The sequence below is a fragment of the Ambystoma mexicanum genome, chromosome 11, assembly GCF_040938575.1.
Source record: "Ambystoma mexicanum isolate Mex_15411 chromosome 11, UKY_AmexF1_1, whole genome shotgun sequence".
NCBI classification, from domain to species: Eukaryota; Metazoa; Chordata; class Amphibia; order Caudata; family Ambystomatidae; genus Ambystoma; species Ambystoma mexicanum.
Window position 1 is genome coordinate 154,682,582 of NC_090934.1, and position 13,624 is coordinate 154,696,205.

The 13,624-nt window shown below is 48.0% G+C and overlaps 1 protein-coding gene across 1 annotated transcript in view; it reads right to left on the reverse strand.

Moving 5' to 3' along the window:
• Nucleotides 1–13,624, reverse strand: part of AKIRIN1 (akirin 1) — a 216,174-nt gene that overhangs the window by 29,862 nt on the left and 172,688 nt on the right. The window lies entirely within an intron of this gene.

Below are 13,624 nucleotides of genomic sequence, written 5' to 3' on the forward strand. Positions count from 1 at the left end.
AGACACCAACCAGTCGTGAAGTTGAAGGGCCTGGAGGACTTGAGAAAGAGTAACCATCTTGAACTTGTCCTTCCGAAGAAGCTTGTTCAAACCGCACAAGTCCATGATGGGTCTCAATCCCCAGTCTTTCTTCGAAATCAAAAAATAAGGGGAATACCATCCCTTGTTCCTCTCCGCTACAGGCACCAGTTCTATGGTGCCTTTTTCCAGCAGGGACTGAATTTCCTGCTCAAGGAGCGGATGCGGACTCTTCAAAGCGAGATTCCCTGGTGGATTGTCGTGAGGCCTCTGCCGGAAAGGAAGACAGTAGCCGTAGGTTATGATCTCCAGAACCCACACATCTGAAGTAATAGCACGCCATTCTACAAGATGCTGCACCAGCCTTCCCCCAACCGGAGAAGCATGGGCCTCATGACTGAGCTGAAGCTGCTGCGACAGTGCCTGAGGGCAAAGAGCCAACTGCTTGCGTGGCCTTGGCACCTCGAGCACCTCGTTTTCCACCTCTGGCACTCCTACGGTTGCCCCTTTGACTTGCAGCTCCTCTCGCTCCATTAAAGGATGAATAATAACGAAAGGAACCTCCCCTCCATTGCTGTCCCCTAGGACGAAAAGGCGGAGGTTAGTGGACTGCAGCGCCCAACGACTTTGCTGCAGCTTTCGAGGTCTGCAACCTCAAGACTCGTCAGCCTTGCTGGCAAAAAGATGTGCACCATCAAAGGGCATGTTGAGGAGCCAGGCTTGCACATCCGGAGCAAACCCTGACTTCTGCAACCACACAAACCTGCGCATTACGGTGCTGGCCGCCATGGACCTGCTGACGCAATCAACCATGTCCAGACTCGACCGAACTGATCACACATGACGTCCTTGCCATCCTGCACGATAGTAAGGAAACCATCCTGTTCCCCCCCATTCGGGAATATGATCAGCCGCTAAGGAAATGCAGTTCCACAGAGTATGCTTGAAACGAGACAAGGCACAAACTGAGTTGGCAGCCTGAAGCGCCATACCCCCAGAAGAAAACACCTTCGCCCAGCCGTCAAAGCGTTTGTCGTCCCTATCAGGAGGGATGGTAGGATGATGCCTGCTTTGCGGGGGCCATAGCCGCCTGCACCACCAAACTCTGGAGTAGGGTGCGTTGTCAAGTAGCAGGGATCGCCACTGGCTGGGCAATTTTTCTTCGGCAAGGACTTACTCACTGCCGGGAGACTCTCCGGAGAAGTTCAAGCCGCAGCCGCCCTTCCCTGCAAGGCCATAAGGAATGTCAGCACCGGGTCAGTGGTCCAAGGTATCAGTCAGGTCATCCTGCTGAAAATCCCCGGGCGGTGGGGGGGGGGGGGGGGGGGGGTTTGGGGGGGAGAAACAGACATGAGGCGCTGATATGAAGTTCGGCAGGCGTGCTAGGATCCGGCTGACCAAACTCGACCTGCGGAGAGATGTCTAGACCACTGGCATCATGCAGCGACTGACGCAGGTCCTCAAGTTGACTGACCAGAAACAATGTCATCAGGAACCTCTCCTTCCTCAGACCCCCCTCATCCACCTCAAATATACTCCAGAGGCTGGAAAGAGGGTACAGAAAAAAGGCACAAAGACGTTTAGCCTTAGCCAATGCCTTTCTGGGGGTGCCACCGTGCCATGGGGTACCTCCGACAAGGCTGCCTCGAAAGGCGTGGAGGGAGTAGACGGAATGGGTGTCGACATCAAGCACGGTTCCGTCGACACAGGTCTCGAGGGCGGAGCCCCAAGCGGGTCTCGACAGCCTAGTCGTCGATGACATAGACAACTTCCTCGGAGGCGACCTCAGCACCGCAGGCGATGTCTTCGAAGACTTCAGAGTCTCGCGGTCTCGATGGCGTCAAGGACCGGGTATGCCTAGAGCGACCATCCTTGTCCGACCGGGACCTCTAAGGCGCCCGGTGGTCGCGACGACTGCTCAAGCCCGAAGGCGGAAGAGCAGTGTCTCTAGCACGGCTCAACCGGCATCCTCAGATGGCACGGCCGGAGCCCTACGATTGAAAATTCGCCAACATCTCCTTTCGGAACGAATCCCATTCCTCCGGAGTGGAATGCTTGTTGGGACAAGCTACCCGTCGACGGGCGGAGTCGTCGTAAGTGGACGGTGCTTCTTAGAGTGCCTAGACGAGGCAGAGGAACGGCGGGACCGACTCCCAGACCGAGAACCCCCAGACTCACGACGATGCGGAGTGTCGCCCCACGAATCGTCCGTCGAAAGACTAGTGGAACGTGATTTCAGGGGCTTGGCCACCTTACCGACCGACAGCAGCTTCTTACACTCCTGCAAGGCCTTCGAAGTGAGCAATTGGCAGTCGACAGTCGTCCGTATCATGATCCTCCCCGAGGCACCAGAGGCAAGCGTTGTGCGTATCCGTCAGACATCTTGGACCCACACACCCAACACTTCTTAAACCCGGACCGCGGGGTGGAAGAAGCCGAAAACATTCGAAGCGAACACGTTTGTGGAAAAAACGGAACTGAGGCTACGGGCGTCCTACTTATAACATCCGGTGACGTCGGCTCAACGGAGGCCCTCGAGGATGGCGTATCAATGTCGACGCTAGAGATTTTCCAAAGCAGCACAGCTGTGCTGATTACTGTCAGATATGGAATACATCGGAGGACCCAATCCCCTCGAATAGATGTTTTAGCATCACTTGTCCTACCTGTGAATCCGCTTTAGAGTCAATGCAGTAATGCTGCATGAAGGTATGAAGGGAACTCCAAGTAGATGCTTTGCAACGAACATCTAGGGGGACATTAGCAATAAATGCTAGAGTAGCTACTGTACGTCTGGTAGAGTGCGCTCTAGAAGTGAAAAGTAGGTTCTTTTTGGATAGTGAATAGCACAGCTGTAAGCATTCGACTATCCCTCTGGAGATTACATTTTTAGAGATGTGTTCACCTTCGTGACCATGTGATATGGAACCAAAGCGCCCTCTGCTGTTAAATGTTTCCTAGCTGCAAACAGGATAGAGTATATCAAAGATTATGAATACGTGGGAGGAACATCCAGTAAAATGAACATTACCAAGGGCAAGTAATGTGTTTTGAGTTATGTACTCTCACACATTCCTCATCTTTGATATTCTCCCACAGCAGTGGGAAAAAGGTGATTACATTTTGGTTTATGCTGTGTAACAGTCTTTCAGATAATACTTGCAAATGTATGCACAGACGACCAGGTGGTAGCATTGCAGAGGTCTTACAGCAGTACCTCTCTGGAGGGCTGAAGTGGCTACACATCTGGAGTGGGCCCGGAGACCTTCGGGAACCTCTTTCCCGGCCAGGTTGTAACATTCGGATATACATATTATGATCCACCAAGACAGTTTGCTTAGTGACTGCTTGTCCCATTCTGTGGCCCGCATAGCCAAAATGTTGGTCATCCACTCTTACCTTGGAAACCCTGTTGATATAAAAGCTCAAGGCTCTTCTAGGGTCAAGTCTAATCTCTCCTCTAGATGGACGAGGGAAGAAATCCTGTAGGAATCTTGTGTCAGATGAAATTGACACTTTTTGGCAGAAAGGAGGGACGAACCCTCAGAACTACCTTGTCCTTATGAAAGACCATGAATGGTGGTTTTGAAAACAAGGTCTGAAGCTTGCTCACTCTGCAAGCATAATTAAGGGCCATTAAGAATACAGTTTTCAAAGAAACAACCTAATTGGAGAGGAATGTAATGGCTCAAATGGAGAACTCACCAGGAAGCTTAAAACTAGGTTGAGGGGGAACTGCGGGACGCCATATATCAAAATCCTAAAGATCACATCCTGCCGAACAAGACCTGCCTAACAGCAAATCTGCTTCGATTCACTTTAAAGCACTCTGAGCACCTAGAGCTGCCTTTTTGATCCCCCACCGAGTGGAAACCTCTGAGATACAAGGGGTCTGCTGGCTGCCCATGCGAGATGCAGCGCGATCCCCATTCCCCCCCACCGGCTCCACGACACTGCGCAGACGATTGGTCCCAGTCTGCCTGCACACCTCGGGCCGGGCAGGAGGTGCTCCTAGGTGCAGCAGCGGGGACGGTGTGCGGGAGACAGCTGCAGCTGAAACCCCATACGATCTGTCAGCCTATGGGTGTATATACGGACCTCCCTCCCGGCACCCGCCGTGTGCATGCTGCACGGGCGCCTCGATCGAGGTGCACCCTGTGAGTAAGACCGGCACCACACCATGAAGGTAGGTGCAGTGGTTGCCCTCCCCCACCCGGGCTGACAGGAGCGGGAGGGGAACCAGGGTTCGCCTGCGGAGGTAAGCACGCCTGCTTGGGGGCTGGGGAGACACGCTAAGCGGGGACCATCACCTCCTAAATACTCTGGGCAGCACCTAATGGAAGCCGGAGGCCAATATACTCCATAGAGTGCTGCAGAGACCTATGTAGCCTCAGAAACAGTCAGCGCATTACCAGAAAGACAAGGGGTGACAACATACCTGCTCCCACAACCCATTGCCCTCAAAGAGGAAGTAGACTACACCTTGGGTAAAGGAATTTGGGGAAGGAAGCAACATCCACACATAGCTAAAGAACACTGGGCACAGCACTGAGCGTTGTTTCTGAACCCAAGCAAAAAAAAGGCACAGGCGATGCTGTAACCTGGCCAAAACAGATTCATCTATTCTCCAAACCCAGAGGCTGACACTGCAGTGGTAGATTAAGGCATAACCCAGAGTCGGCGGGGCAGTACATATCTACATGGTCCCTGGGTGGCTGTCAGTGCAAACACTGCACCAGTCAATGGATTCTGCCTGGAGCTCCCTGGATCTCCCAAAATTGGAATTTCCTGTGAAGATTTACCCGAACTGACTTACCTGGCGAAGAGCAAGAGCTAACATAAGGCGAAGTCACCCGCATCCAAGCCCACTAGACAGGGACAAAAGGAGCACGTCTAAAATACTGACTTCCCTGCACAGATCTGCCCAGGGGCAACAAGAGCAGCAGAAAGGGCCCCATGGATGCTTTCAAAAACTCAAACATGGAGTTACGAATGAAGAGACATCAACTGGCAACCACCAATGACCAACCCCCTGATGGTAACGGCTCAGAGCCCTACATGACGGCCCTCCAAGCTGGATTTGTTGCAGTAAATAGGAAACTAGATGAAATTGGTACCACCATCTCCTCCCATTAAAACCATGTACAGCGTAAATACCAGGGTTTCGGAGGCGGAAACCAGAATAGGAGAATTAGAAGATGCCTCGATTAAACAAGGCAAAGACATAGAAGACATTAGGAGGAATCTGAAGACGGTCCAGATGAAATGCAAGGACTTCGAATCAAGATCGTGACGAACATCAGGGTGGTGGGGCTGGCAGAAAAACCCCTTAATGTCACGATTGAAGTCTTTCTGGAAGAAGTGAGCCACACTGTGCTCCCGGAAGCACAATTTTCTCAGCAGTTCCTAATAGAAAGAGCCAACAGGTCTCTTGCTCTCCCCCCACCCCGTAAACCGGGAGCCCCACCTCTAACTGTAATCACCAGTTTACTCAACTATCGGGCTAGGGTTTTCATCCTGAGGCTGTCTAGAGAGAAAGGAACCCTGTCCTATGACTCCGCCAGGATACATATATACCCTGATTTTTCAAGTAGTGTACAACTAGCTCGCCGATCATTTGACCAGGTGGAGAGCACTCTGAGCCCGTGCCTTACCATACGCTATGCTACTCCCAGTCAGACTACCTACAGTACTCTGAAGAAAAAAAATATACACAATTTATCGACACACCCGAAGCAGCTATGGGCTACATTGAACAAAACATCCCACTACCTCCAGACAAAAACGAAAAAACCCAGAGGCTCTAACATGAGGAAGCAAGAGACCCTGAAAGGATAAACAAGTTATAGTCTCGTTCCTACCACGGAGTGGCCAGCGGCCCGCAGTATGGTCAGGACATCACAAGATGGTGACGCGCACTCACAAACAAAGCTAGTAAGACCATGGCCAACCTCATAAGAGCAGAACAAGGGACGAGACATGACCAGCATAACTAACATCAATGGGTCTGTACGGACCAAACCGCAAGAAATTAATGACATTCTGAGACTTCTACAAGAAACTCTGCTAACGCAGTTACAAGGACCCCATAGGAACTACAGGAATACATGAACTCATTCCCTCTGCCCAGCCTAGATGAAACAGACAAAAACGCCCTCCATCTTCCCCCAACCACCTAAACATTAAAGCAGGCCATTATGGACCTGCAGGTGGGCAAAACCCCAGGCTCTGATGGGATCCCAATAGACATACAAAACATTCAAGGCTGAGCTTGTCCCGAAGTTACTGGAGGTATGGGAAGAGGCACCGACAAGAGGATCAATGCCAACTACTATGAGAGAAGCAATAATTACGGTGCTCCTTAAGCCACAAAAGCCACCTCACGATCCTGCATCCTATCGACCCCTTTCACTAATTCAGACGCAAAGGTGTATGCTAACGCAATTGCTAACCGCCTAGTGAAATACAAGTTAGTCCACCCCGACCAATCAGGATTCATTCCTACCCAAATCACCGCACTAATCTTGGGAGGTTCTTCATTACCTCACAAATGGACCCGAAAGCCCAGACCATACCAGCCTTGATTTCTTTCCACTGCAGGCACCTGTTACACTGCACCCTTCTCCAACAGTTTCTCAATTTCGTGAAAGAGATCTGGTACTTTCAAGGACTGGTCTCGAGTGGGACAGTCTGGTGGTCTCTTTAGAAAAAGGAGGCAGTAACCATTGGCAACAGTTTGCAGTGCCCAAGCATCTGTTGTAATACTTTGCCATTCTTTCAGATGCTAGGATAATCTGCCTCCCACCACCGGCAAATGTTTCAAGTTTTCCAAGTGGCTTTGTGGCACTTGTTGGTGCAAAAGGCAAGGTACCGGACACTGGTCCAGCTGCTTTGCCTGCATGTTGACCACCTCGAGGTTGCCTTCTCTGGTTAAATTGACCTCTTCCTCTTCTAACTGAGGAATAGTTACAAAATGTCTCCATCCCCGAGCAGAAACTGTCAGGTTTCCTTCCCTTATTTGTCAGGTTTCCTTCCTTTATTCAAGTTTCCTTTTCATTATTTCTCTTTATTTATCCTTTTCAGATTAGCTTTGTGTGGGTGGGAAGTTTTCCATTATAGTTAGTTTGGCCTTAACTTGCTGATTCAGAATCCTGGTTCTGACCCAAGGCAAGATGGAGCCTCACAGTGACAGCTCTGATAGTTAGAAGACAATGCAGAACAACAATGAACATTCTAAACTGTCACTCTGTGCCTTTCATCATCAAAACCCCATCTGAGAGGACGTGTTTAGTGGCTGCTCCTGCTTTAGTCTTAGGCCTGGTGGATTTTATCCTTCAGACATCAGCAGTTGAGCGGCAACTTTCTTGGGGGTTACAGGAGAAGTCATCAGCTGGCAGGAATTCGTTTTTGAAGACAGGAAAAGCAGGAAATCCTTATGAATTCGCTCAGGAGATAAGTGACTTTGTTTTTACTGTAACTCTGTTCATCATAATAACATTCTCCTTGAAAATTCGTGAAAAGTTGTGTTTCTACTAAAACTATTGAACTCCCGGAGTGCGCGTGTGTTTTCCAGTGCGGTGTTTCATAGCGCGAGAATTTGACTGTCGCGTGCGTATTCAAGTGCGCGTGTGCCTTCTAGTGTGGGTGTTTCGAGCGCGAGTAACTTTATCTCGTGCGATTTTAAATGCGCGTGTATTTCATAGCGCGGGTGATCCGTAGCGCGAGAAGCTATACATCGCGTGAGAACTAAAGAGCGCGTGAGATTTCTAGCGCGGGTGTTCAGAGCGCGAGAATCTGTTTGTCACGTGCGATATAAGTGCGCGTGCGTTTCATAGCGCGAGTGTTTCTTGGCGTGAGAATCAATACGTCGCGTATGAAACAAAGAGCGTGTGTGTTTTCCAGCGCGAGTGATTTTGCGCGTGAGAATCAATTCATCGCGGTTGAACTCAAGAGCGCGGGTGTTTGTTTCGCGTGTTTTCGCACGAGAACATTATTGCGCGTGTGGATTTATGCGCGGGTGGATTCTTTTGATAGCGCGTCTTCATTCGTTTGCGCGTGTTCTTCAACCAGGAAGATTTCTACGTGCAATTCATCGTTAATCTGAATGGAAATAACCTGCGTGTGCGTTTAGCACGTGTTTTTTCTTCAAGGATTCAAAAAACTCAATATAATTATAAATAGTTTGGAAAAGTTTGAAAGAACAAAAAAGAATATTATAAAGACCATCTAACTGAACATCCAGGGCATATTGGAAAAAAGACAATGAACTAAGACTTCCAGTTGTGCCTTAAGTAAGAAGTTGCTGTGAATTTCAAGTGTCTCAATTAAGAGATTTTCAGCTTCTTTATCAGCTTCTTTAAGAAATTGCAAGAGAAGAGCCAGGTATGATTCTTAATTATTAGTTAAGGATTAATGTCTTCCCATTCATAAGGTTAAGTGAATTAAGGAAGTGTATCTGCTATTTTTTTATCCTCTGCAGGTTCAGCTCTGGTTAGCCTTGACGCAGTCTGCCTGGTGTTTTGTTATCCCATTCCCCCTTTCCCTTTGGGGTGTAGTTTACAGAGCTGAATTGAAATCTAGTTCTGGGAAATACATCTCAGGGGGATTGTCGGGGGTTCAGCAGCTTCCGCGGACGCAGGACCTCTCAGCCTGACAAACTGGAGCTGTTCGACCTAGTTGGGTCTACCTAATGACCAAATTCTGCCTTAGACAACTGCAACTTTAAGACTCAAGTCTGCTTTAGATCCAAACAAGTAACACCCTTCAGACGGCATATTCCATGATCTGGATTGCAAGTCAGACGCAAACCCTGATTTACAAAGCCAGGAAAATCGACTAAGCACTGTACCAGCAGGCATAGAACGGCTAATACAATCTGGAGTGTCTAGCCCTGACTAATGATATGGCACATGGCATCTTTACGGTCCTGAATAATGCTCATAAAACCTCCCCTTTCGTCACCCGCTGGGATGTGTTCAGATGCAATGGCCATCACCTCCCACTAAGTGTAGATAAACTTTGCTATAGCACAAATTGCAATTGTTGCTTTCAGTGCCATACTCCCACCAGAGAAAACTTTCTTTCCCACAGCATCAATCCTTTCATCCTCCCTGTCCGGAGGGACTGGAGACAGGCTGCTCCGTTCGATACAGCAGTCCGTTTGCACAACACTGCTTTGTGGACGCAGAAGTTTTGAATGAAACTCTGGACCCACCGGTGAGGTGTGTATTTGCTGTATGGAAGGACTGGGTCCTTCAGATGTCCCCTGTCCAAAATATCTGTAAGGTCATCCTGTTCATATTCAACAGATCTACCTCATCCAGCGTATTCAAACACCTTTGCCATTACTGATCCATAAGATGCATCAGCAGGACCTTCAGGAGTGCCATAATAATCGAGAGATGTCTAGATCACTAGCATGCTGCAGGGTGTCTATCAGCTCCTCTGGAACCCAAGGAGTGCCATAGTCCCTACCAAAACTATAACATCTGGCTTTCTTCCTCCACCTCTTCCTGATAGAGACCATGGACAAAGTGTTTCTCTGGTTTAAAAACATTCAACACTTTCAAAAAGCCTGGAGTGCTCTGGGGCCCGACTTTGTTGATAGACTGCTACGACACCGAAAAATGGGTCGGAGAAGGAGGATCCTGTTGAGGCCATGCTAGGTGCATGAGTGGTCTTCGAATCCTTCGACCTACTGTCTGGGCCCTCTGTCAGTGCTTCACTGACTATACCCTGTCAGTCTTGTGCGCGAATGGGTCGGGTGTCTACAACAACTTCAATAAAGGGGCTGGCTTTGCTGCCTTCTCAAACAACTTTAACATCTGCCAGTGGAACTTTTCCAGTTCCACTTGACTAGCCCCCTTTTAGGAAATCTTACTTGTTTCCCTTCGGGCGAGGAATCCGTAGAGGAAGACCTGGAGCGATGCTCCTTTTCTTTGATCGCCTCAAAGATGACGAAGAGGACCGCTGAGATCTCGACTGCTTTCAACTTTTTCTGTGCCCCTTGACTCCGTGCAGAGATCTCCGTCTTGGGCTCTTAGCTTCAAACTAAACTTTTGTGGGGGTCACCAATGATTAACCCTGCATTTTTAAAAATGTATATTGAGTTAACGAAGGTGCAGATGGAACATTTAACTCCTACACAATACAAAAATCAGTCCGATAAAATATAATCAGCAGCAAAAATTTACCAGGAGGAGACAGAACCCATTTAAATAGGTAGGTCTTTAAGCTTGCTCTAAAGGTTGGTAAGGAGTTTACCCTTCGTTTCAACAGCAAGCTTTCCATAATCTGGGACCAACGACTGAAAAACTGATCACCTCTTGTCACACAGTTCGACCTCGGAACAGTAAGCAAGTATTGATCTTCTGATCTTAAGGCCCGAGTAGGGTGGTACCTCTAGTTTATTTGCCAAGTAGATTGGTGCCAATCCATTCAAACATTTAAATACTGAACACCTTATCTTTAATTTAATGCAGTCCTCCACCGCTAACCAGTGTAAGGAATGATAGACCTGAGATTGGGGTGTTTGATACCCCACACACCAGTCGGACACCAGCATTTTGCGCCTTTTGTAAGTGGTGAATCTGCTTGGCCGAAGCTTTCCCCAAGAGCCCATTGCAGTAGTCCAATTTAGAATTGATCAAGGCTCTGACCACCACGGCACAATCAGTGCCTGGTATAAGGTAGTGCCTGGCGGAGACTAAAAATGCAACTGTACTGTCGCCGACACCTGGCCACTACAGCCCATGTCACTGCCATACACAACCAAGATTCTTAACCTTAGTAGCATATTTGAGGCTTGGGTCACAAAAACTGGGGGGGGGGGGGGGGGGAGGGGTGGAGGACTGCTCCTTCCTTCAAGTAGGTGTGTTGGTCCTCTCTCAGTTAGGATTAGGTTGCAAGCAATTTTGCACCATCCAGAACTCTACTTCCTCCAGGCATTTGGACACCGTGACTAGGGCATCCGCAACATCAAATCTAATATATAGGTGTGTCATCAGCGTAGGAATGGAATCCAAGATGGTACTTCAAGAATGTTCATTAATAAACAAAAAGGTAAATATTGAATGGGGAACCGGTGGGGGGGGGGGGGGGTGGGGGGTGGGGGGAAGTGTTGATTCGAGGTCCAACACTGATGTAAGATATCAGACCGAAAACCTCCCACCTGGACACACTTTTTATGTCCAGTTAGGAACGAAGTAAACCAATTCAAGGCACAGGAATCTGCATTCATTTACCAAGTTCTTTACATGGCCCAACAGGATACCATGGTCCAGTGTCGAATGCAGCGCATAGGTCGATTACAAGCAGGGAAAGCTTGCCTGCATCCCCCGGCCTGCAACAGATCATTCCATACCGCCATCAATGGATGCAGGTGGTCATGTCTTCACAAAAGGTCTGGAGCTGGCTTGTAACTACCTTTTCCAGAACTTTTCCTGGCCATGGTAAACCTGCAATCGGGCGATAATTGTTATAGTTTTCTGGATCGAGATTAGCCTTTAATAATGGTGACAATACTGATAGTTTCAAAGAATCAGGGACTAACCCTAACCAGTGCCGGGATGGGAAAAAAAGAATCGTTAGTGGGCTTTAGTTGACCGGTGACTAAGGATATCATCCTCCATCACCGGTTTTAACTTAAACTGTAGTCTCAGTCAGTACACTCAGATTTTCTGAGCATTTCTTTATCTGCGCCATCTTCACCAATTATGGGATGCAAATCTCTGCTGAGTCATGTTACTTTGGATCTTCAATAGATCTTTAAAAAAGGTATTCAAACCATTGGCATGAACTGCCAAGCTAGTTTTGCAGCAGGACTTACGTTAAGCTTAACAAATTTTGCGATAGTTTTAAATAATTCTTGTGGGCGATTTACTGCGGCAGTAATTTTCCTAGACAGGAAAATAGATTTGGCGCTAAAAACAGCCCTCTTGTAGTTAAAGCTGTTTTAGCTAGCAGGGCATGTACTGGTGATTTGAACAAGTACCATCTTTTCTCATGGTATTTATGCTCCTTTTTTGGATCATGCGTGGAATACCAAGCCTTAAATTAACTTTTTGGGGAAATAATTCAAGGGAGCTTACTTTGTACAGAAATTGCTGAGACTCTGGGATGGTTTGCCCAAAGCAAGTTTCCTCTTCCTCTCCTTTAACGCTTTTCAAGTCAAACTGGCACGAGCCACAATTTTAGACAAACCGGCCCACCCACAGGCACCAGAGACATGCTTGATGACTATCTGTTATGGACATCTTAGCTGAAGACTCAGCACATTTCTTGAAGACTGCTTTCAGGGTATGAGTAAACTTTACTACGCAGTAAAAACACGCCAGGGCGAAAAACTTTCCAGCAGCAGTGCAAAAAACAGAACTAAGGCGACGGCATGGTGTGTGCCATATACAACAGCGTCCAGGTCATACTCTAGGACAGAGGCTCTCTAGGGACACAAGGTAGATGGCGCACAGTGCCCTCTGCTGAGAAAGGTTTTTGAGCTGCAAGCAGGATAGAGGAGATCAAAGATGAGGAATACGTTGGAGGACACTCCATTCTAAGTTTTGTTTACGTAGTACAAGACCACCCTCCTTACAACTAATGTATGAAGGCTTCTTTCAACTGCGATACATGGATTTTGGAAGAAAGTAGGTAGTTAAATGGATTGGTTGACATGGCACTAGGAGATTAATTTTGGTGAAAATGTAGGTGTTCTAAAACCTTGTCCTTGTGGATTACAAAGAAAGTGTCTTGTACAGATACTTGTAGCTCACTGACTCTTATTGAGAGGATGGCTACCAGAAAGGCGGTTTTGTGGGTTGACTGTTTTAGGCTGGCCTTGTGCATAGGTTCAAAAGGCGGACCCATGTGGTTTGAGATCACAACATTTAAGGGCCAACCTGCAGGAGGGTTAGAAAACGGGAGGGTATAATCTCTTCACTTCTCCATGAAAGCCTTAATAACCGGGACTTTATACCAAGACACCTTGTTCTGCCAAGTGGTGCAGACAAGGCCGCCAGGTGTTCTTTGATGGAATTAAATACTGGACAGTCTAGTAGATAGAGCATGTAGTGGTGGATGGTGAACTTTCAATTGGATTTAAGGATTGTGATCTGCACCATACAACATGCCTCTTCCACTTGTTGAAGTACCAGTGTATGGTGTTGGTTTACGTGCCACCTTTAGGATATGCATACACCTCTGAGGATGGTTTAAGTGAACAAATTACTTCAGGAGCCAGGCTGCCTAGTTCATAGACTGTGGATTGAGTGTTGTCCCTGTGTGTGGGGACATCATATTGGAGGTGCACGGAAGCTTGATTGCTTTGCACGTCGCCAGTTTGAGCAGATGTGGAACCCAAGGTAGTCTTGCCCACATCTGAGCAATCAGGATTAGAGTGACTTGTTTCTGGTGCATTTTGTGCACTATACTGCTCAGGAGTGGTGTTGGTGGAAAAGCATAAGCTAATTTCAATGACCAACATCTCCACAGAGCGTTCCCATTATATCCTGGTTGGGGAAACCTGGATGCAAAGTCTGGGCTTTGTGCGTTCTGTGGCAAACAAGTCTAAGGAAGGATAACACCACTGGGAAAATATTTTGTCTAGAATATT